Source organism: Chelonoidis abingdonii, chromosome 1 (assembly GCF_003597395.2).
Source record: "Chelonoidis abingdonii isolate Lonesome George chromosome 1, CheloAbing_2.0, whole genome shotgun sequence".
Lineage (NCBI taxonomy): Eukaryota > Metazoa > Chordata > Testudines > Testudinidae > Chelonoidis > Chelonoidis abingdonii.
Genome location: NC_133769.1, coordinates 76,530,774 through 76,551,907, shown reverse-complemented (window position 1 = coordinate 76,551,907; position 21,134 = coordinate 76,530,774). Strand labels below are relative to the sequence as shown.

The 21,134-nt window shown below is 40.5% G+C and overlaps 1 protein-coding gene across 9 annotated transcripts in view; it reads right to left on the bottom strand.

Moving 5' to 3' along the window:
- Positions 1 to 21,134, bottom strand: part of SYT1 (synaptotagmin 1) — a 550,197-nt gene that overhangs the window by 212,966 nt on the left and 316,097 nt on the right. Inside the window, exon 1 of one of the 9 annotated variants that reach the window (XM_075066777.1) lies at positions 17,499 to 17,569. The exons of the other annotated variants lie outside the window; for them this stretch is intronic. The gene's annotated coding sequence lies outside the window, so the exon portion shown is untranslated. Of the gene's footprint in view, positions 1 to 17,498; positions 17,570 to 21,134 lie in introns of those variants that run through there. 9 annotated transcript variants of the gene reach the window in all.

Here is a 21,134-nt window from a genome sequence, read left to right as displayed (position 1 = left end):
TATTTTGAACCTGACATCTCACTGAAACGTGTGGACAAAACCAGACATCACAAGTGATCCCAATGATACAAATGCCCAGGAAAGAGAGATGATACAGCTGGTCTGATAGTTTCACAGTATCAGAGCATGCTGACAGAGGTGATGCATGGGGAGAGGTGGGGGCACGCTGGGTCATATGCTCCTCAGATTTCTGCCTTCCATTTAGCAACAGCTAAATGTTCTGAAGGGACCCATCCACAGTACTACTGCAGACTGTGCCCCACAGGGCAGCAGGGGCGGGCAAGGCCTTGGGCCGCCTCTCGCCGGGATGTTCAGCAGCGAAAAGGGAGCAGCTCCCCTTGGCGGTGGCATTCACCATGCGTCTGTGCAGTGCTGCGAGGGAGGAAGCAGCAGGGTGGCTGGCTGTGGGCTGAGTGTTGCCTCCCACCCTCACTAAATGTGGCTGCTTCTCCTTCCCTGCTGCTGGAGTCTCAGCACTTCCTGCTGCCTGCTTTGCAGACTGCCCTGGGCAAATGCCCCGTGCCTGTTCCCAGGGCAGAGGCCACTTTCTCACTCCTATGAGAAGGATAACTGCCCAGGGGAAACTGCTCCCCTCGCACTGCAGCCGGGCTTGCCCTGCCTTCCGTTTAGCAACAGTTTCTAAGGTGAGTCATAGAGTGGAGGTGGCACTCCCTCCCTGAGCCCCGCTGTGTGAGGCTGACCCAAGTCCTAGAGTGATGCCTAAGTCACCTGGTGTCACTGGCCTGAACCACCTGACATCACTGACCCAAGCCACCTGGAATCACTGCTCGCCGCCTCCTCTCCCTCCCCTCAACGTTCCTCTTCACCCCCCTAGGGTGGTGCGCTCCAGTTTGAAAACCTCTGTTTTAGATTTAGTGCCGACATGAGGGGCAGTCAAATGCCCCTCCAGAACCTTTACATTGTGTGCCCCCCACTATCCATAGTTATGCATCGTCTCTGCCTACTGCTATATGTGAAAGCTAGGTTTAAGAGGAGCTTTACTTTTCTTGTTTCCCCACGTCAATGGAGTTCTGATTCCTTTATATCGCAGAAGTCATGCAGCAAGGACCAGAAAATGTGCTTTGCTTCCTGCAGGCCGTCAAGTCTCATCATCTGTAAACTGACCCCAACTGATTGGAGGGAGTGTCCTTCTAATTACCCAACAGACAAACTGCAAAGGATGTGAAGTGGTTTGTGAGGAGGAGGAACAGGGCTCAACTTATTCTTTCATGAAGGCTTTTATAATACTCCCTGACAGATGTGGAGCAGGAATACATGAATGCGTAATAAAACTCTGCAACAAATTTTTGGGAATGTATTCACTGCTAAAACGCACAAAAATTACAAAATCTCCTTAAATACACCATGATCCCAGGTGTGTTCCAGCTGCTGCCTCTCTTTGAAAGCAGCATTTCCAATACACTCTCTTTTGATCATGCAGGAGAACACCCACTGTCATTGCCAGGAGATTGGACAAGCATAGCACTGAGAGAGAGGAGAGAGGTACTGTGAACATCTTGGATGGCACTGAACTTACAATGACACCAATAGGACAGTAATTACTGCAGAATATAGGTGCTCCATGTGCACCTTTTATGATCAGCACAGTCTTCTCTCTCCTAGGAACACTGCATTTTCTTTTAGGCCTTGCTTCCTGGACTCATTCCCAATATGTGTTATTGACATTAAAGGAGCCTGGCTTTGTGATACAAGACAGATGACAATCATAAAGGCACTGAAGAGTCCTCAGACTGGATGGAGTGTAGACTTAAAAAAAAAAAAAGATAAAAAGACGATGGTCTAGGTCACTTTAAAAATCAATTGCAGCAGGGAACTGCATAGTGGATTGCTTAGGAAATGTAAATAATACATAATCTTTTCATATATTATTTACGTATTCTGTCAGATGTCGACTTTAAACAGGGATCACTGTATATTCCCTAATCCTCTGGTTCTTTAACCCAGCATAACCTATACAGGAATTGTTTGGCAATTTTTGTATGATGGAAAAGGCTGGTACTGCTGCATGGAAAGCCAAGTGCTAGATGGGGAAGGGGGGGTGCCAGTGTGACTGGCTTAGATGACAGGGCATGCTGTAGTGGGGTGGCACCAGCAGCAGAAACCGTGAGTGTAGGAAGATTGTCTGGGAGTGTGTTGTTCTTTTCTTCCACTCCACAGGCTCCAGCTGGGTCATAGAGATTTCACCCCCCCACCCGTTTGCTGGTATGGTGTGTGACCTTTGTGACCCACTTCTGGCTGGTGTTTCATATTGATTGAGCAGTACTGTTCTAAATCCAGGCCTCTCTAGGAAAACAAACAGGATCAGTTCATATAGTACAAAGGTTATTTCAAAGCCCTCGGACTTTATGAAGGAATATATAATGTGTTTTTATATAATACAACTTATTTTAGTAAGGCTACTTGCATAATCCTCCCCTTTCACAGCTAGCCATAGTCATTAAATGTTGGTTTTTCTGAAGCTAGTATACCAGTGCATAAAATATCAGTTAATAAAATTCCCATGCTTGTATACTCTGGATATGTTCTAATATACTTGTTTAAAAATCACTAGATGCAACCAAGGGTAGAGTCATGAGTTCCCCATATGCTGCATAAATTACTGGCATGGGAGCCTCAGTGATCACTGCTACGTGATTTCTCTGTCAATACAAGAAAGTGCTCAATAGAAATAGCCTGGACAGAGAAACAAAATGATCAGAACCTCCCCATAACACTACCCTTAACTATGAAATATGATTTGGGACAAACAAAAACCTAATAATATTAACCGGATAAAGCACTGGATGGCATTATAGCTTCACACAAATGCAATAGAAAGACCATCTCTCTGTCTCCAAAAACTAAAGTGTTCCAGTAAAACTCTGTTTCTCTCACAGGCTCTGACATAATTACAATATCAGTCTCTAATGGAAAAGTCCTATTAAATTGAACAGGAAAGAATCTAATAGTAATCGTTACAGAAATTACACTGAAAACGTATGGAATTATTACGTCTCAACAGGATTTTCAATCCCCCAAAACAATTTAATACAGAATTATACCCATACATTTAAGTTTTACAGATTGGTTTAAAAATTCTATATGAAGTTCATCATTCCCTATTCATTTCCATAGGGCTTTTCCTACAAGAGCTATTACTGTTAAAAGGATAGTCACTACTCAGTTTTAGAAAAATCTTACTTTTTCTATAGGCCATGAACTCCAAAAAGAGGTTCTCAAACCAAACCCTTGTCTTGGTTCAAAAGTAACAAATGCTGACGTGTTGAAGCTGAGCGAAAACCAGTAAGAGCCTAGTGTGAGTTGCTGTCACACTAACCACCTCTGAAATAGCATAATCCAATTACATTTTGCAAAATAAAACAGATGTGTTGCTGTGTGCAGAGGTGAGGTAGGATTGAAAGCTATAAAAAGCAAAATAGAAAGGATTCCTTTGACTCCATTATTCAGTATATCTACTATCAACAGACATTTCCATACCAAGAACATTTCAAAAGGCCTTGGAGGTCTAAATCCTTGAAGCTAATGAATCCCTTCATACGGATAGAAAAATTTCAAGTACAACTTATGCATCTTTTAATCTGTCGTCATCTTTAGTGATTATCTAGAAAATTTATTCAATAAAAATTACCAAAGGGTTTTAAAATCATTGTGTAATGAAGAAATTGGTCTAATTCTAAAAAAGGCAATCAGTAATGCCAGGATACTTTAAATATCTCAACGGGCTTCATTCTCATTCTCAACACGTTTGAGAACTAATGACATAAAAGTGAAGGAGGAATTGTTTAAAGTGGTAAACAAGGGGTAATAGCTTGAAACTAAGAGAACATTTAAGTTAGATATGAGGAAAGAAACCACATATAAGGTCAATTAGACAATGGAATATTTTTCACGGATCATAGAATAATTCTGAGTATGTAGCACTACCATTTAGCATTATTAGATACAATGAATGATGTACAGCTTTAATTTACTAAATTAGATGTGAGGATGGTCTAATGAACTAAAACAATATGAAGCAGCAGTCTGCACAGATGACTGCGTTAATTATATTCATCATTATTGTAGTAGTGCCTAGATAATGACCAAGATCAGACCCAATTGCAATAGGCACTGTACAAACACAGAGTGCTAGACAATCCCTGACATGAACAACTTAGATTCTAAACTTTCCTGTATGTTGGTCTCAGCACCTTAGGCCTGTACCTCTATATTAAATAGAATAGTGGGTACAACATGCTCCTTTTAATGCAATTAGCTATAGCTCTGCGTTTCCTGGTAAATCACCAACACTGGTGTTAACTAAGCAATGTTTGGGCACCCTTGAAATTACATCTGTAAAAACTTCAGCTTTCTATAGGCTAAATCCTCTGGACCAAATGAGGAGCCCTCAGGGCAGCATAACTGGTGCAGTTCCACTATGGAAGAAAGGACAAGGTATTCAGGGCTGTAAAATGCCCCAGTAGTTAGTTTCGGTATATGTAGGGAGAGGCAAAGGGTAGGGAAGGGTTCTGTGGATCCTCGACTAGGTGAATTAACCAGCTTCAGCTCTCAGCATTGAGTAGTGCGTTGAGGAGGGCCAGCATGAATGCTTCACCCCATGTGCCTGAGCTGCAGTAGCATGCCAGCCCTTGAAGTTCTCGTGCACTCAGACTTTACAGAACAAGCAGGGTTTTGCCAAGTGCAAAAACACAGAGAAGTGGCACCAATTATATCCCTTCAAAACAGATTGAAGCAGCTCATCTCCTTTAATGAGAATTTGATTTATAATTTAATTGTCTAAGAAAGAGCTGAGCACACTGGTTTGCTTTTACTGTAGAGATGATTACTCATTATTAGAGTGTGTTCTCCATTAATAACCTGGAGGCTGTTTGTATTGTATCTGTAATCTAAGGTGCTGAATGAATGATTTTTATCAGAAAATATAGTTATTACAAAGATGCACTCACTGTGTGTATTACAGTTAGCTATCAAAATAAAATGTGGAATCTGTTCATTTAAATATAGCAAAAATAGTTTAAAGTTGTCACTATTTTATTTGCCTCTAAGAAAAAAGAAGAGACATATTTCATATTGATTAATGGAAGTCTTCAGTGCACAGTGAGTTATGAGAAGCCAAGTGCCCCTAACTCACCTGAGAAGAGAAATGATCAGATCTACAGCACAGCAGGGAGTAACTTATTAAACTGATAAAATGGAAAGGGAAAATTGTGATTGTTTTACCTGTTAGTAAAATGTATAAAATACTTTCACATTAAGAAAAGAAAATGACTTCAAGGGCTGATTCTCAAGGGTATGGCACAGACACAAATCTTATTAAAGTCAATGGGAGAGGAAGGTACTCGGCACCTTTGAAAGTTCGGCCATCAGTTATTAAAAGCAGGTATACCACACAAAGGCTTTTCTATGGGCAGGTCTACACTAAAAGCACCCCATGGTGCAGCTGCACTGATGCGTAGCTGTTAAGTGACAATACTCCTACGCTGATAGGAGAAACAGCTCTCCTGTCAGTGTAGTTAACCCACCTTCCTGAGAGATGGTAGCTACATTGATGGGAGAAACTCTCTCGTCAACATGGCGATGTCTACTTGGGGCGTTGTCAGTATAACTACGTCGGTTGGGTTCTGTGAATTTTTTACACCCGAGTGATGTAATTTTACTGATATAGGTTAGGTCTACATTCCAGACATAAGAGGTGTCTTAGCCACCACCCTCTTGCTGTTGCAGACCCAATTCAACACAGCTCTTTTAATAAGTAATAATTTGAGAAGCTAAGCCAGGTGCTAGTCAAGCTCATTTTACATGTAAACCAAAAGATGATAGAGGTCCTTAACGGGCTGGTTGTGGCTGTGCTGCCCTGTGGGTTCCCTCCAAAGCTGTGTGCCATCCTGGCAATAGCATTAGTCAGTAGATGTTATACTGCACCTCCAGGTCATTTCTGTTATATGCTTTACAAGGAAGTGGGCCAACAGCAGCCTGTAGATGGGTGTATGGTCCCAGCAGACAGAGAAGAAAGAGCAGGGTTTTTTTAAAAATGCCCTTGTTATATTTTAATTGTTCATTTGGACAATATTATTTGACAGCAAGAAAAGGATCCAACAGTGAGTGGAAACCCCAAAACTAAGGGCCAGTTCCTGCAAGCAGGTATGCTAATATAAACATTTGTGTTCATGCAGGGCTCCACTTTCACAGGTTTCCAAAGACTTGCCGAGTATGGCAAGGTTCACCTTCATGGTGAACCAATGGTCCAATATGGCACAACTCACCTTGCCATAGGGTCTCTGCTAGTTGGTTGCTGCCTCTCTCTGGGTGAACAGGGAACTGAAGAGAGGGTCACATATCATGTCTTCAGCAGGACCCTGCCCTTCTCTTCTGGGCCTGTCTCCTTGTCCCTGGGGAGGCCCACCTAACTACCAGGCAGACTCAGGTTTGGCTGCAATGAGACTTCCTTCAGAGAGGGTGAGGCAGAGGTCTGCTCTCCTCTCTGGTCAGCCCGCAACTGACCAAAACCCTCTTTTTAACTCCCCTTTACACTCCTGACATTGACTGCAGCTGTAGTGAGACAGGGTTGATTGGACCCACAGGCCCTCATTGACTCCCTCCTGCCCCATGTGGGGTTTGTAGATCCCATCACACAGGGGTCTGCACTAGTTCAGATATTTACAGGATCAGGGCAGAAAATAGCAACACCACAAGATATTAAAGGAACCAGTAGAAGTTGTTTACATCCATAACTGGGTAGGCAGACCTAATGCATACACCCCACCTGCTCCCGTCCTGCTCTGGTGATGAGCAGGGATGCTCTGCCAGAGTATATTTTTAACGTTACATGAAAATGGTGCAATGTGATTTAATTTAGCGTGTTTCACATTTAAGTGCCTTTTGAAGGGATACTGCCAAGTTAAATTTGCCCTAAAATTTAGGTTTGTAAAAATTAAAACTTTAGGTTGCATAACCGTAGACAAACTAAAATTACTCCATCAGTTTAATTTTTTAAAATCCCAATGGAAACCATTTTTGAATGTAAACAAACCTCTGAAGTGCCTGCAACCCAAACATGGCAGCACTGTACAAAAGAATGAGAACCTTTTTGCAAAACTAACTATAAACCCATCCCCGTTATTGACCAAGCTGAGAGAAATGCTGTAAGTTAGCAAACAGCATGGAGAGAAGAACATCAGATGATAAAAACCCTTTCAGTTTTAATGATTGTAGGTTTTGGGGACTGTGTTTTGTTTTTTGATTACACAAATAAGGAAATTTATTTTTAAAAACATGATTTTTGAGTTGACTCCTTCCCTTTAACTATAGTATAGAAGACAATGTGAAAACAAACCTAGTCATGATCCTTTTCTTGGCTCCTCCATGTTGTTTACCGATTAAGGTACAATCATACTTGATTTTACTCACTATTCTACTGTCCTACATTTCAAGGCAATATATTGCAATAGGTATTTCTCTTACATAGTCACCATCAACCTTTCTACTTAGCACTTCCCAGATCTATTTTCATTATAAATCTGAGATATGGCAAACTTGCCAGTCTAGGTAGATTGGATTCTTGGAATAATGTGCACTTAAACCCACTTTCAAAAAGCATGTTTTATATGTCCTGGGTTGATAGTTTTTGTTGCAAAATATTGCCAAGTACTCTAACTCTCACAGAGCCACGTAAAGCTATATAGTGTTTAATGCCAAACAGATTCAAACCAATGTTTCTAAAAATGGTGTTGTGTATAAATACAACCTCCCCAGAGATAAACAAATTAGCCCATGTTAACCTTTGTGAAGTTCTGAAAGTTATGGACTATATTGTAACATGACTCCCATCCACGTGCATGCAATACTGCACGTGCAAATACTGGCACTTGGACTTTTCACACTGCCACCTCCACACCTATGTGTTTATGGAACACCTGTTCATATTGCTGTTTGCAAGTGCACAGAGGGAGACTGGTTAAAGGCCATTTAGAAAATTTGCTGCTACCTACCCACTTATATTCACATAAATTCCATTCACACATTGGCACAGCAACTTGAATATTAAACAGAACTTTTCCTTTAATCGGTCACTTGTGTAAAATATATGAACTCCAAGAAGTGGATGTAAATAAAATCCTGGGTCCTTTAAAAAATCAATGGGAATTTTGTCATTGATTTCAATGGGTCCAGAATTTTATCCCATGACAATGAAATATATAATTTTGGTTTACTACACCTTATTAACTTCATTTTGTGCAGGATCTTTGTTCTCATATATTACATACACCACACTAATTAGCTGACATTTTGTAAAGGAAAGTGCTGCGTGAAACAAGTAGAGGAAGATTTTTGGTCTGATATGGCCCTTCGCATTACACCAGCACTGCAAAGAGAACTGTAATAATGGGACAGATGAGGATTCCCTCCGCACAGGGTTATCCCTGGGTGATGTAAAAGTATTATCTCTGTACTTTACAAATGAGGAACTGAGGCACATAAAAATTAAGAGAGGTTTGTGACAGAACTCAAAATATAACCCAGATCCCATTCCAGTGCCTTTATCACAACAGCATCATGCATGCTGTGACATTGATGGTCCTCACTATATGGACATAAACATTCAACAATAGAAAGGAAGTGAGACACAACCAAAACCTTAAAATGCTGTGCAGTTAATTTCTTGAACACGCACATATCCAACAGCCTCTGCTTTAAGACAGAGCATCTCTGATGTCTTAATTTATGACAAATAGAGAGACAAGGTGGGAGAGGTAATATCTTTTATCTGTTGGTGAGAGACACAAGCTTTTGCGTTTAGACAGAACTTTTCTTCAGGTCTGGGAAACTGTGGCCGTGCCTACATTAGCCCTTTTGTGGCTAAGTTTTGCTGGCATAAGAGCTCATGTGCACAGCGCTACGTTGGTGGGAGATGTTCTCCTGCTAACACAGCTACTACCGCTCATTGAGGTGGTTTTATTATGTAGACAGGAGAGCTCTCTCCTGTTGGCATAATGCAGCTACATGAGCTGTGCTGCTGTAAGCTTGTAAGTGTAGACGTGGCCTAATTCAAGTCGACTTAATTTTGTAGTGTAGGCATGCCCAAGATTTTGACCTTACAAAGAGTTCTTCAAGTCCAGGAAACCTGGCCCATTACCATTCTTCCAGTCATAGTGAGAAAAAGGAGGAGGGCGAAATAATTGGGGTGGGGTTATTATTGGGTTATATAGATTGTTATAATAAACCATAAGTGTCTCTACTCAGTCTGTGATTTTTAGTGTCTAGCAAAGTTATGAATTTAAGCTCCCAGGCTCATCCTTTGAAAGTCTTATGCAGGTTTCCTTTGAGGATGAGGTCAAATATAGAGTGATTGGCTTGTGAAAAGTGTTCAAACACAGGTGACATGGTTTTTGTCTTTTATCATTTTCCTGTGTGAGTTCATTCAAGAGTGTAAGTGCTTCTCTGGTTTCATCCACACAGTTGCTATTGGGGCATTTAGTGCAGGAATGAGGTACGCCACATATTGTTAGTCATGTGTAGAACCAATGGATCTTGAAAGGTCTGTTGTGGGGGGTGCTGATTATTGTAGCAATGGAGATACGGCTGCAGGTTTTGCATCTATTGTTCTGGCAGGGTCTGGGGCAGCCTTGAATTGGAAGGATGTTAACGGTCCATTTCACCTTCAATGGTCCCTTGAAATGTGTTAACTACTTATGCTAAACCATCTGTTCAAATCTTGTATTTAGTCAAGACACTCTGAGTTAGTTTTCCAAAACTTGAAGACGAGCTGCGTGTAATCTCAAAATCTTGGCCATGTCTACACTAAAAAAACTTAAGTTGACTTAAAGCCACCACAGTAATTATAACAGTGTTTCACATCCATACTAAGCTCTTTCTGTTGGCAGTGCGCGCTCTCACCAGGAGCGCTTCCATCGACTGAAACAGGGCATTGTGGGGCACTGACAGCTGGAGACCCGCTGCCCTGAGGCTGACAGCCCAAGCGGTCAGCCCAGCACAGGACTGACATCCGGAACTCGGGCTGTCAGGTGGGCATGCGGCTAATAGCTGGAGCCCTCCCTGCCTCAGGTGGTGGAAAGCTCCAGCTGTGAGCCCCCACTCTGGGCTGACAGCTCAGGCTGTCAGCCCCCGGTGGCATGATTCTAGCTGTTCCATGCTGTCTTACCTTGACCTAATTTTGTAGTGTAGACCACGCCCTTGTCTCTCTCACCAACAATAGCTGGTCCAATAAAAGATATTACCTCAACCATCTTGGCTCTCTAATATCCTGGGACTCAGATGGCTATACCACCATTTCATGCAACCAAAAAAACACTGGAGGTAACACCACATCTTCACAGCACAGAGGTAAATTTGAGGTTAAGGTTAGTGAGATATCATGTAATGAGCTACAATCATGCTGCCTTTTGTACATCATATAGGCAGCCCTACAGAATGTGGTGCAAAGAGCAAAATGAGGCTGAAAACACCACAAATCTACAGGAGCAGGAGAAGTCACCATGATATGATCCCTTCTTGCCTCTGGACACTGTGGAAGTCCCCTCCATCAAAGACCCATGAGGTTGTTTCTGTAGGTCTAAAAGAGGCATCTGGAAAGGGGAGCTCCCCATGTGCACAGCATGCTCCCCTTCCCCGAGCACAGAATTATGAGTGGAAAATCATGCAGGAGTTATTGCTGAAGTAAACCAGAGGGGGAAAAAGAGCAGGATTCTCAAACATTTAAATGTCCCATCTTCTCACAAAAATGATACAACGATCAGTTTATAAGTAGGGTAAAATATGCCAGGAGGATTTTTTTTTCATAAAAAGATTTTGGCCAGTCAACTTTGAGTGTCTCCTTTATTAACAACTACAACAATAAAATAATTTTATTTACATAGAATGGCCTTGGCAAAGCATTTGAGCTGTTATACAACAGAATAAAAACAAATGCAATATAAGAAAAGCCTAATAAAACAACAGAACCTGAAAATCCAAAGACAAAACAAGGGAGGGTATTCAACCTTAAAGGAAAGAAAGACATTAAGAGAGCCATTCTAAAAACACTTTTGGGGATTTAAAGAAGTATTGGAGATTTCGCTGTTGTTTTTTAAGTAAAGAGGGATGAAATTTCAGGCAGGGGATTCAACAAAGTCTCACCACAAAAAAAAGAGATCTGATCGCTTGCTGACTTCAAATAGAATGATGGAAACCACAAACAGCTGATGATCTGTGTCATCTTCCAGACATACCAAACACCACAATACATTTGAAAAGTATGAGTTTTCATGCCCAGCTATATGTATATGATTTATACAGTGGTTACCGCTGAAAAGCCAACATTTACCCACAGGTAACTGCTATTCTAAGTCCGAGAAGTACTGAGGTTACAGATACCAATGTGTATTCAGACAAACAGGGATAGGGATACTCCTACTTCCCCTAAACCCTGGACTAAATCAGGGTAGAGAAATGTTAACAAAATTTCCATAAACGCAGGCCAATAAAAGACTTAAGATTAATAAAACAAATATTGACCAATTATAAAGTCTTTTAAGAACAGAAAACAAAACAACTCTTCCAAATGCCTGCCAATAAACACCTCTTCAGTTATTGTAATGATAAATAATTGGCCCCAAATTGCAATAGCCAATTACAGATCACTTAAGCATCTGTTTGAATACACGTAGATTGTAACATATTGTAGTCATACACTGTACATTTTGTACACTGTATAGAAGCAGTAGCCTGTGGTTACAGTTAATATCAGCTATTACTACTAATAATTCCAGTGGTAACCAAATGAGCTAGGTGCTTTCAAACACAGAAAAAGACAATTATTGCTCTGCAGAACTTACTTGTTTTGTTTTCTCCTGCAGCAAGAAAGGAAATAGGGTCGCTACCAGTTTCTCTCCCCTCAACCCCTTTTAAATCCCCCAGTTCTGTAGCCCTTATGCAGACAAAATTCTTGGTGAACTAAAGTTAGCAGAGGTCCAGAAGTAAAATTCAAACCCTCAGTTTGGGGCCAGGACATGGAGCTTGAATATCATTTTGCAGCAACCAACTCTGAAAACATAAGATCAATGTGTGAGGGTCACTTATCTGTGTAAATCTCTGCCCTCCCACATCATCTTCCCAACAGAAACCTGTTTGGGACCAACATGGAGGGTAAATGAAGAGGGTCTGGCACAGCCCTTCCATGCCTGGATAAATTTCAACCTGTGTCAGCAGAGTTTGCCCTGAGGGCAGAAGACTTGGCTTGTGCTGTACAGATTAACACAATAAATATTGACTCATGTTTGGCATTTCCGAACTGCACAATGTGATTTACATGGAGTTTGAAGCCTGGGAACAACCTTTCACTACTACAACCTTCATCTGCAAGTAACACAGGGAAAACCTAGTTCAATGTAGATGTCTCGATATTTAATTATTGTAACAGCTCTTGCTGCAAGCCCTCACCCCAAACATTACAGAGCCTAAAATTACCCTAAAACTAGCTACTTAAAGAAGAGGAGTTTTTTTCAGCAGGTAATAATCACAGTTTACTTTGATTATTTAGCTGAATGTTGTGCTGACCGGCATACCCTATTGCAGAAACACTGAAATAGTACTTCTAGGCAGACAGCACTTAGACTCCGCAGGCCACCTGGGTCTGAAGCCGAAGCCAAAGCCAAAGCCGGAGCCCGACCAGCCGGTTCTGAAGCCGAAGCTCAAGCCTGGCCGCTTGGGGCTGACGCTGAAGCCCAAACCCCGCTGCCCGAGTCTGAAAGCCAAGCCCAAGCCCCAGCCCTGCTACCTGGCTCTGAAGCCCGAGCCCCACCATCTGGGTCTGAAGCCTGAGTTGGCTGGCGTCACCACTTGCCCTCTCGAATGTTCCTCTATGCCTCCATAGGGGGATGTCCCCCACAGTTTGAAAACCTCTCCTTTAGTGACAGGTTTCAGAGTAGCAGCCGTGTTAGTCTGTATTCACAAAAAGAACAGGAGTACTTGTGGCACCTTAGAGACTAACAAATTTATTTGAGCATAAGCTTTCGTGGGCTACAGCCCACTGATTTATTTCCACCTTAGAAATTAAATTACTGTACTACTCGTACTCCATGTACCCACAGTGACGCTGCAGATATCATCTAACTTAACTTCACTGGGCCCCCTGTGGTGTGGGGCCCCAGGCAATTGTCTTGCTTGCTACCCTCTAATGCCGGCCCTGCCCATTCAAATTTGACTTCAATGAGACCACTCATTTGCTTATGGACCTTGAGGCATTAGGGCCTAAGACTGTATGTCTATTATTGCCGCCTGCCAAATCGCTAGATCACTGAAATAGCACTAACAAAAAAACCCAACCAACCAACCAAAACAAAAAAAAGTAAAGGAATTATTGAGAGGCAACATAAATGTCATAACCCCCAAACTGTTCAGAATTTCCAACAGAGTGTCAGAGAGGTGACTGCATCTCATTCATTATAGTAAATATTAAGGAACACAGGAAACTTAATGTGTGTGTGCAAACACAAGATGAAATTCTTATTTTCTGCTAGAGAGCAAATAAAAATATAGGAAACATATATTCCACATAAGAAAGGCATTTTAACCCATAACAACTCTAAATTATTAACAGATTTCTCCAAACTATAAGCATTAAGTCAGCCATATAAGTTTAAAAAAAATAATTATGGTTAATTTTTTAAAAAACAAGTTAACAGCTCCAACTGACAGCTTGTATGTCAATGCCCATTGGGCAAACACTATATTTTAAATTAAAATAGTATTTTAATATTTTTTACTTTGCTTAAAATAAGTGAATTCTAAAACAATCATGCAATTATATCTGAAAATGGAAAATGGCTAATATTTCAAGCTTTATGCTTTAGGGTTCTTAACAGCTCTTTATTTATAATATAACCTGTATCTGGTAGGCACAAACTTAGAGGTTACCATAAAACACAGACTTCCTAGATTACACTGGTTCATATCTCAACAACATTCATTCAGCTCTTCATCCTTCATAGACTAATTACCATGATGTTTACTGCAGAGGTAGAATGGGAGCTGGGTCTTTCAGATGACACCTTAAAGAACTTTGGAGTCACTTTTTAACTTGACTGCCAAAAAGATAGGTATTTAAAATCATAGGCACATAAATGAGTGACTAACTATTCACAGCTGCTGTGTACATGTAATGCTTTTTAAAGCCAGTGGGAGCTGTAGGTTCCCAGCACCTCTGAAAATCAGGCCTCTTATTTAGGTACCTAAACATAGATTTAGATGCCTAACTTTGAGCACCTGCATTTGAAAAGTTTGGCTGGAGTTCTCTCTGATTTGTGGACTTTGTAGATTTCATGGCTCTTTTAGAAAAAGCAGGCATTAGAACTGGCTTTCTTAACCAAATTTACCCCTCCACAATTATTGTGCAATATGTTGCATCCTCCTCCCCAGAGGTGATTGCATTTAAATAGTGCACTCTTTTGTGTGTGTGGGTGGGGAGACGGGAGGGTTAGGTGGTTGTAGGTGTGGGTGTGTATAAACACACACAAGTCTGCATTCCCTATTCGGGCAAAACTACTCAGTGGGAGCCCTTCACCTCTCACATGCTTTGGAATCTTTTGGAGTGAAAAGCTGTTTAAAATATAAGTAATAATTATAAAACAGATTAATTTTAATCTAATGATGCTTTTAAGGTTTCACAAACAAGCGAGCCATACCTGTCCTTCAGTGTCTTATCAAGGTAGTTTGCACTTAAACAGGCTTTATCACCATTGTTATTTATTGTGTGTGGTTTCAAAGAAGGGAATTAAGAGTTTATGTGAAACAATGTCAACATAATACAAAAAATTTGCTGTGGCTTAATTTTCAGTACATTTGAACCTTAGTTGTTAATATAAATTTAGAGGTGTAGAGACATTTCTCTAGTCTAAGAGAGTAAACTAGGTAGTTCAGGTAATAGTTTATGGATAATTTCATTGTAAAGTTTAATATTGTCAAACTACAAAATGGATGAACAATACTGATCATTTGCGCCTCTGCCATTAGCATTGACACATGCTCATGCTTGTTGCCTAATACAAGAAACCTGCATAGAATTAAATGCCAGACTCTATTCAGAGGCCATGTTGAAGAAGTGGGAAAATGGAGTTTCTCTTGTTAAAATTATGTAATTAGAGTAGCTGATCAAGAAAAGGGTTGACATGAGGAAGGGAGAAGACAGAAAAGTAATGTCTACCTCTAAGGGCAGGTTTTTTCAACTTCCTTTTTAAAAATTGTTTTATAAATCACTATTAGCACTACTACATCCTGATCATCAACCTCTCTTTCATATTATAATTTATATGCTACAAATGCACCTGATTTAATATGCTTATCAGTCCTTGTACTAATTAATGCATACTATTTTTCATCAGCAGTTGAGCTTAATCACAGTCATTTAAAAAAGATAAGAACGGCAAGTCAAAGTAATCACTAAGCCATCATAAATTTAAGCTAACTTTTTTTATGCATTCCAACTTCCAGATCTCAGCAACAGTTCTTAAGACGCAATTGAGTAGTTCAACCTAGTGATTTAAATCTTGCTGAATTGGGCAGGGAAACTGAAGTTTAATCACTAGAGATATCAGACATCTTAGGAATCAACTGTAATAGAATATAACAGATACAAGCTTCTTTGGAATCATTTTCCACAGAGGTAAACACAACAGAACAGATGTTTATGGAGGAAGTCTGCTTAACTTGTGGTAAAAAGGTTTTGAAATGTCAGGGATATGAATAGACACCTTTGCCTGCCAACAAGTGGTCAGAGAAAAGAGTAGTTTTAGAATCACAGAATATAGGGTTGGAAGGGACCTCAGGTGGTCATCTAGTCCAACCCCCTGCTCAAAGCACAACCAATCCCCAGCTAAATCATCCCAGCCAGGGCTTTGTCAAGCCTGACCATAAAAACCTCTAAGGAAAGATATTCCACCACCTCCCTAGGTAGCCTATGCTAGTGCTTCACCACACTCCTAGTGAAAAAGTTTTTTCTAATATTCAACCTAAACCTCCACCATTGCAACTTGAGACCATTACTCCTTGTTCTGTCATCTGGTACCACTGAGAACTGTCTAGATCCATCCTCTGTGGAACTCCCTTTCAGGTAGTTGAAAGCAGCTATCAAATCCCCCCTCATTCTTCTCTTCTGCAGACTAAACAATCCCAGTTCCCTCAGCCTCTCCTCATAAGTCATGTGCACCAGCTCCCTAATCATTTTTGTTGCTCTCCACTGGACTCTTTCCAATTTTTTCACATCCTTCTTGTAGTGTGGGGCCCAAAACTGGACACAGTTACTCCAGATGAGGCCTCACCAATTTTGAATCGAGGGGAATGATCATGTCCCTCGATCTGCTGGCAAAGTCCCTACTTATACAGCCCAAAATGCAGTTAGCCATCTTGGCAACAAGGGCTCACTGTTGACTCATATCTAGGTTCTAATCCACTGTAATCCCTAGGTCCTTTTCTGCAAAACTGCTGCCTAGCCATTCGGTCCCTAGTCTGTAGCAGTGCTTGGGATTCTTCCATCCTAAGTGCAGGACTGTGCACTTGTCCTTGCTGAACCTCATTAGATTTCTTTTGGCCCAATCCTCTGATATGTCTAGGTTCCTCTGTATCCTATCCCTACCCTCTAGCATTTTTATCCAGCACCCCTCCCAGTTTAGTTGAACTACACCCTCAGCAAGTTTGCAGATGACATGCCATCCTCCAGATCATTAATGAAGATATCGAACAAAACCGGCCCCAGGACTGACCCTTGGAGCACTCCACTTGATACTGGTTGCGAACTAGACATGGACCCGTTGATCACTATCTGCTGAGCCTGATGATCTAGCCAGCTTTCTATCCCCCTTATAGTCCATTCATCCATTCATTAAGGAGTTAGAAGAGCTCCCCATTTTGTGCAAGACCTTCATGTTATTTTATCCACGACTGTTAATGAGGAACTTCATGGATCAAACAGCAGCTGTACCACTGAGCCACAAGCAAGCTTCCGCTTGGCTATTCCAGTAAAAGCTTTGTTAAAATGCATCTTGGGGAGTAGATTTTGGAATACTGATTAGACATGGAATTCCACAAGCAGCAACATTTGTTTTCATTGTGGGTCCTAGTGACATCTTTAATTAATTAATCATTAATTATTAATAAATAAGTCCTCCTCCTCCTCCCCTGAGCTGAGATACAGAAATTTGTATTGAAATACTTCTCTGGGAGCTTTACGTTGCTTTTATAACCAATCTGGTCATCTATGTTCCAGGTGTAAGGGAGACTGTCACAGCACTCCAAAAAACTAAATTTTCACAGTGCAGCTAAAACATATGACACCAAAGTAATATAAAAGTCATCAGTAATCAGCAATCTGTAACTTCTACAGAGAGTAATTAGCAGTAGGTAATGGATTCCTTTTCATGAAAGAAAATAATAGTTTGTAAAGAGATGAGTTTTTCTAAGTAATTTTAACAACTTTGCCTGGATTCTACCTTGTCCTCCTAGGAGCCACTAAATCCCTGGTGGCCTCGTGGCAAGATTCTGAAGGTTGCAGACAGCACTGGTGCCTGTAGGAAGGCACAATGCACTGCCTTACAACTCTGTTCCAGAAAGACAGCAGGCTGGAAAAAAGATGCGGCAACAGGAAGTTGAAACTGACAAGAAAACATAGGAGGGAAAGGGAAGAGGTAGCACTCAGGAGTATAAACCCACTCCTTAGATTATTTTTTCTTTTTTAAAAAAATTAACAGGCCTGTGATTTTCAAGGGTTTTCATTTCTATTAAGTGCAGAAGGTAAGGCAAGGAAAGGGCCAGTATTCCAATCTGACAGTGACATTTCAGACACATTGTTAGAAATGTTTCATGCAAAAGAAGAACTAGCAAATTTCACGTTGGGTTAAAAACATATTTGCACAGCTCCAGTGGTGACTATGGGGAAATGAAAGGAAATAAACGAGAAATAAGAGAAAGATAGTTTAATGTTGTTTCTTTGTTATTATGTTGATAACATCCAGCACGTATTGAAAAAAACTTCTGGGTCCTTGACTTAGTTTGAAAGAGAGTGGCAGAGGTAAGATTGTCTCTGCATTGTTGGCCTTGGGGCCATTCACTGTAATCAATCCAATGTGGAAAGGGATCAGGTTGCTATTTACAAATTTCATTTATATGAAAATGACCACTGGAAAGAGTAATGAAAGTCAGTATGTTAAAACCTGAGAAACATATTTTTATAAAATATTTTTTAAATATCCTTACAAATATTACTGAACAACAACTTCCTATATTATTTGCTTGAAGTTTGTAAATAAAATGGGACACTCTACTATAAAACTATACTGTCCCACTCTCAGTTTGGATAGAGAGAAAGCCAGAAAAACTTCACACACACACATGCTAAAAAGAAATAAGGGTGATTCTGTTTTTCTATGGATTCCAGAGACTGCCGAAAATAAACAATTATAAACAAACAATTTCTGTACAAACCTCTAATATTTAAAATAATTCCAAATATTAAAAAAAAAAAGATCAGAAACAAACAGTTACGGGACTCAGCCCATTTTCCATTGCCATACAATTCTATTCTAAGTATAGAGAGTTCCTACTTAAAGCAAGATTGCCTTTGTTACCTGCTTGTTATATTTAAATAATTTTCACTTCACCTATTGTATGCTGTGATCTGAGATGCAGATGAATATCTATTAAGGCCTAATGTGCTTGAGTTTTAGTTAAGCACTGGAATAAATTGCCTAGGGAGGCTGTGGAATCTCCAGCATTGGAGATTTTTAAGAGCAGGCTAGACAAACACCTGTCATGGATGCTCTAGATTTAGTCCTGCCATGAGTGCAGGGGACTGACTAGACATGTGAGGTTCCTTCCAGTCCTACGATTCTATGATTCTCTGGGGGGGAATGTGCTATACCTGACCCTCCACCCCCTTCTACTTCTGCCAAACTTCTGTACAGTTGTGCTCAAGCAAGAGCTCTTTGGATCTACACAAGAGGGGTACTGGTAAGGTGTTTTCTATGAATACCCCTTTGCTCTGGAATGCATTTTCCTGCCTTGGTTTGCCAGAGGTCTGCTTTACCAATTGTTTGGACACTATAAAACTCATCTTTATTTTAGAGCATTTGTGAATGAGACAGTGTGATGTTTTCAGGATTTTTTGCAAAGGAATTCTATGGTTCCTGTGTTTATTGGTGCATTTTATAAATCAAAATAAATAAATGAAATAAATATGTATTGTAGCGTTCTCCAACGACAACACATGGACCAATATGGGAAGTATTAGAGAAGACAGCCAAGTCCCAATTACTTATCCTCCCAGCAGGAAACAAACAGGCCAGCAATGCTCCTATACATGGAGAGGGCTCTCAGTGATGGAATTTAAATGATTTTGCAGATTAGCATTTGAGGTTGGATGAAGTTACATTTAGTTCCTTGGCTAAATAACATTGGCATGTATACCACATATTATCACACAACTAGATGACGGAATAGTGTTAAAATGAAAAAAAAAAAAAGAAAAGAAAAGCATGTGCATGCCAAAAAAGTAAAGAAAGGCGGGGAAGACTGAATTAAACTACCAGCTCAGGGCTTCATGATATACTGTGCATACAGTATAATTTCTTGTAAAGCACACCCACTGGCAAATCTTTTGCTAAATTGATAAAGACCATTTAAGTTTCTTTATCGTTCAGTGGCTCAGTAGAAAATACTACTATAATTTAAGTTCTAAATCAAAGCTTTGCTTTTAGCTTTTCCTGTGAGAACTTGAGAATTTACAATATCATTTTAGCCCAGAGTTCATTCTACACCACTTCAGTGTGTTTTGAAGAGATGTATTAAAACATATCCTGTGGATGGATGAGGAAATATCTTTTATTGGACCAACTTCTGTTGGTTAGAATGAGAAGTTTGTGAGTTTATAGAGCTCGAAGAAGAGCTTTGTGTAAGCTCCAAAGCTTCTCTCTCTCTCACCAGCAGAAGTTGGTTCAATAACAGATATTTCCTCACCCACCTTGTCTCTCTAATATCCTGGGACCAATACGGCTACATCAACACAGCATACAACTCTCTGGATGGTCATCCAACCAATTCACTTCTGAGCCATTGGGAGGCAGATAATCATTCAAAAACCTTCACAAACCAATATTTATTCCTAATGCTGCCTCTTACAGGGCCCTGAGCTCCAGATATCCCAAAAGCAGCAGCCAACAACAGCAGCAGGAGGTAGAGGAGGGAAACTTCAAACCCAAAAGGCCCCAGGCTTCAGCTGAACTTTCAGGAATGAACTCTGTCTTGACTGTGGTATCTCTTGTTTCTAACATCCTACCACCTCCCAGATTTATGAGCTGAACCAACACGTGTTGAAATAAACAGGAAGATTCCTGTTGATTTCAATTGGCATTGGATCAGGTCTTTAGCCACTGCCTCTGCTCACCAGCTTCATACTCACATGCCCACCATACATCTCATCCTTCTGATCTACCTTCTGCCTCCATCTATGCACCCTTCGTCTTCCTTCTCTCTCATCCTTACCCCTCACTGTGTCCATCTCTTCTTCTTCCTTCTCCTTTTACTCCTACAAAAGACCTCCTCTACCTCCCCTCTCAAATGCTCATTTCCCTCATATCAACCCCAATCTCTTCAGGCTAGTCCCACCTAAACAATTACTAATGTTGTTAGCTACTGCTGTATGTAAAATGAGAAGAAAACGTAAGCATTCAAATGTGGAATCTTTAAGAAGTGCAACAATATGCTCTCATCACATAGTTCTTGTTCTCCTCTTCCCTTGCCCCAGGCACTGCTATCTGTTGTCTCCCTTGTTGTGCTTTGCCTAATTTTAGATTATAAACACTTCAGGGCATGGATGGCATCTTTTATTTGCTTGTAAAATGAATAGCAACCTTTGGGAAATATATAGATTATTAATAACAACAATATAAGCAGCAACAGTGTAAGTTACAAATCTATCTCCACCATCTATGCAATAAAACAATAACAAAACCCAGACAAGACAGACATTCTGTTGTATGTCACTTATAGTCCAGAAAACATTTTTAATGAATTTATATTGTTTCCCCTTCTAGTTTTGGTTGAAATATCTGGCCTCCATTTTCACATTAATA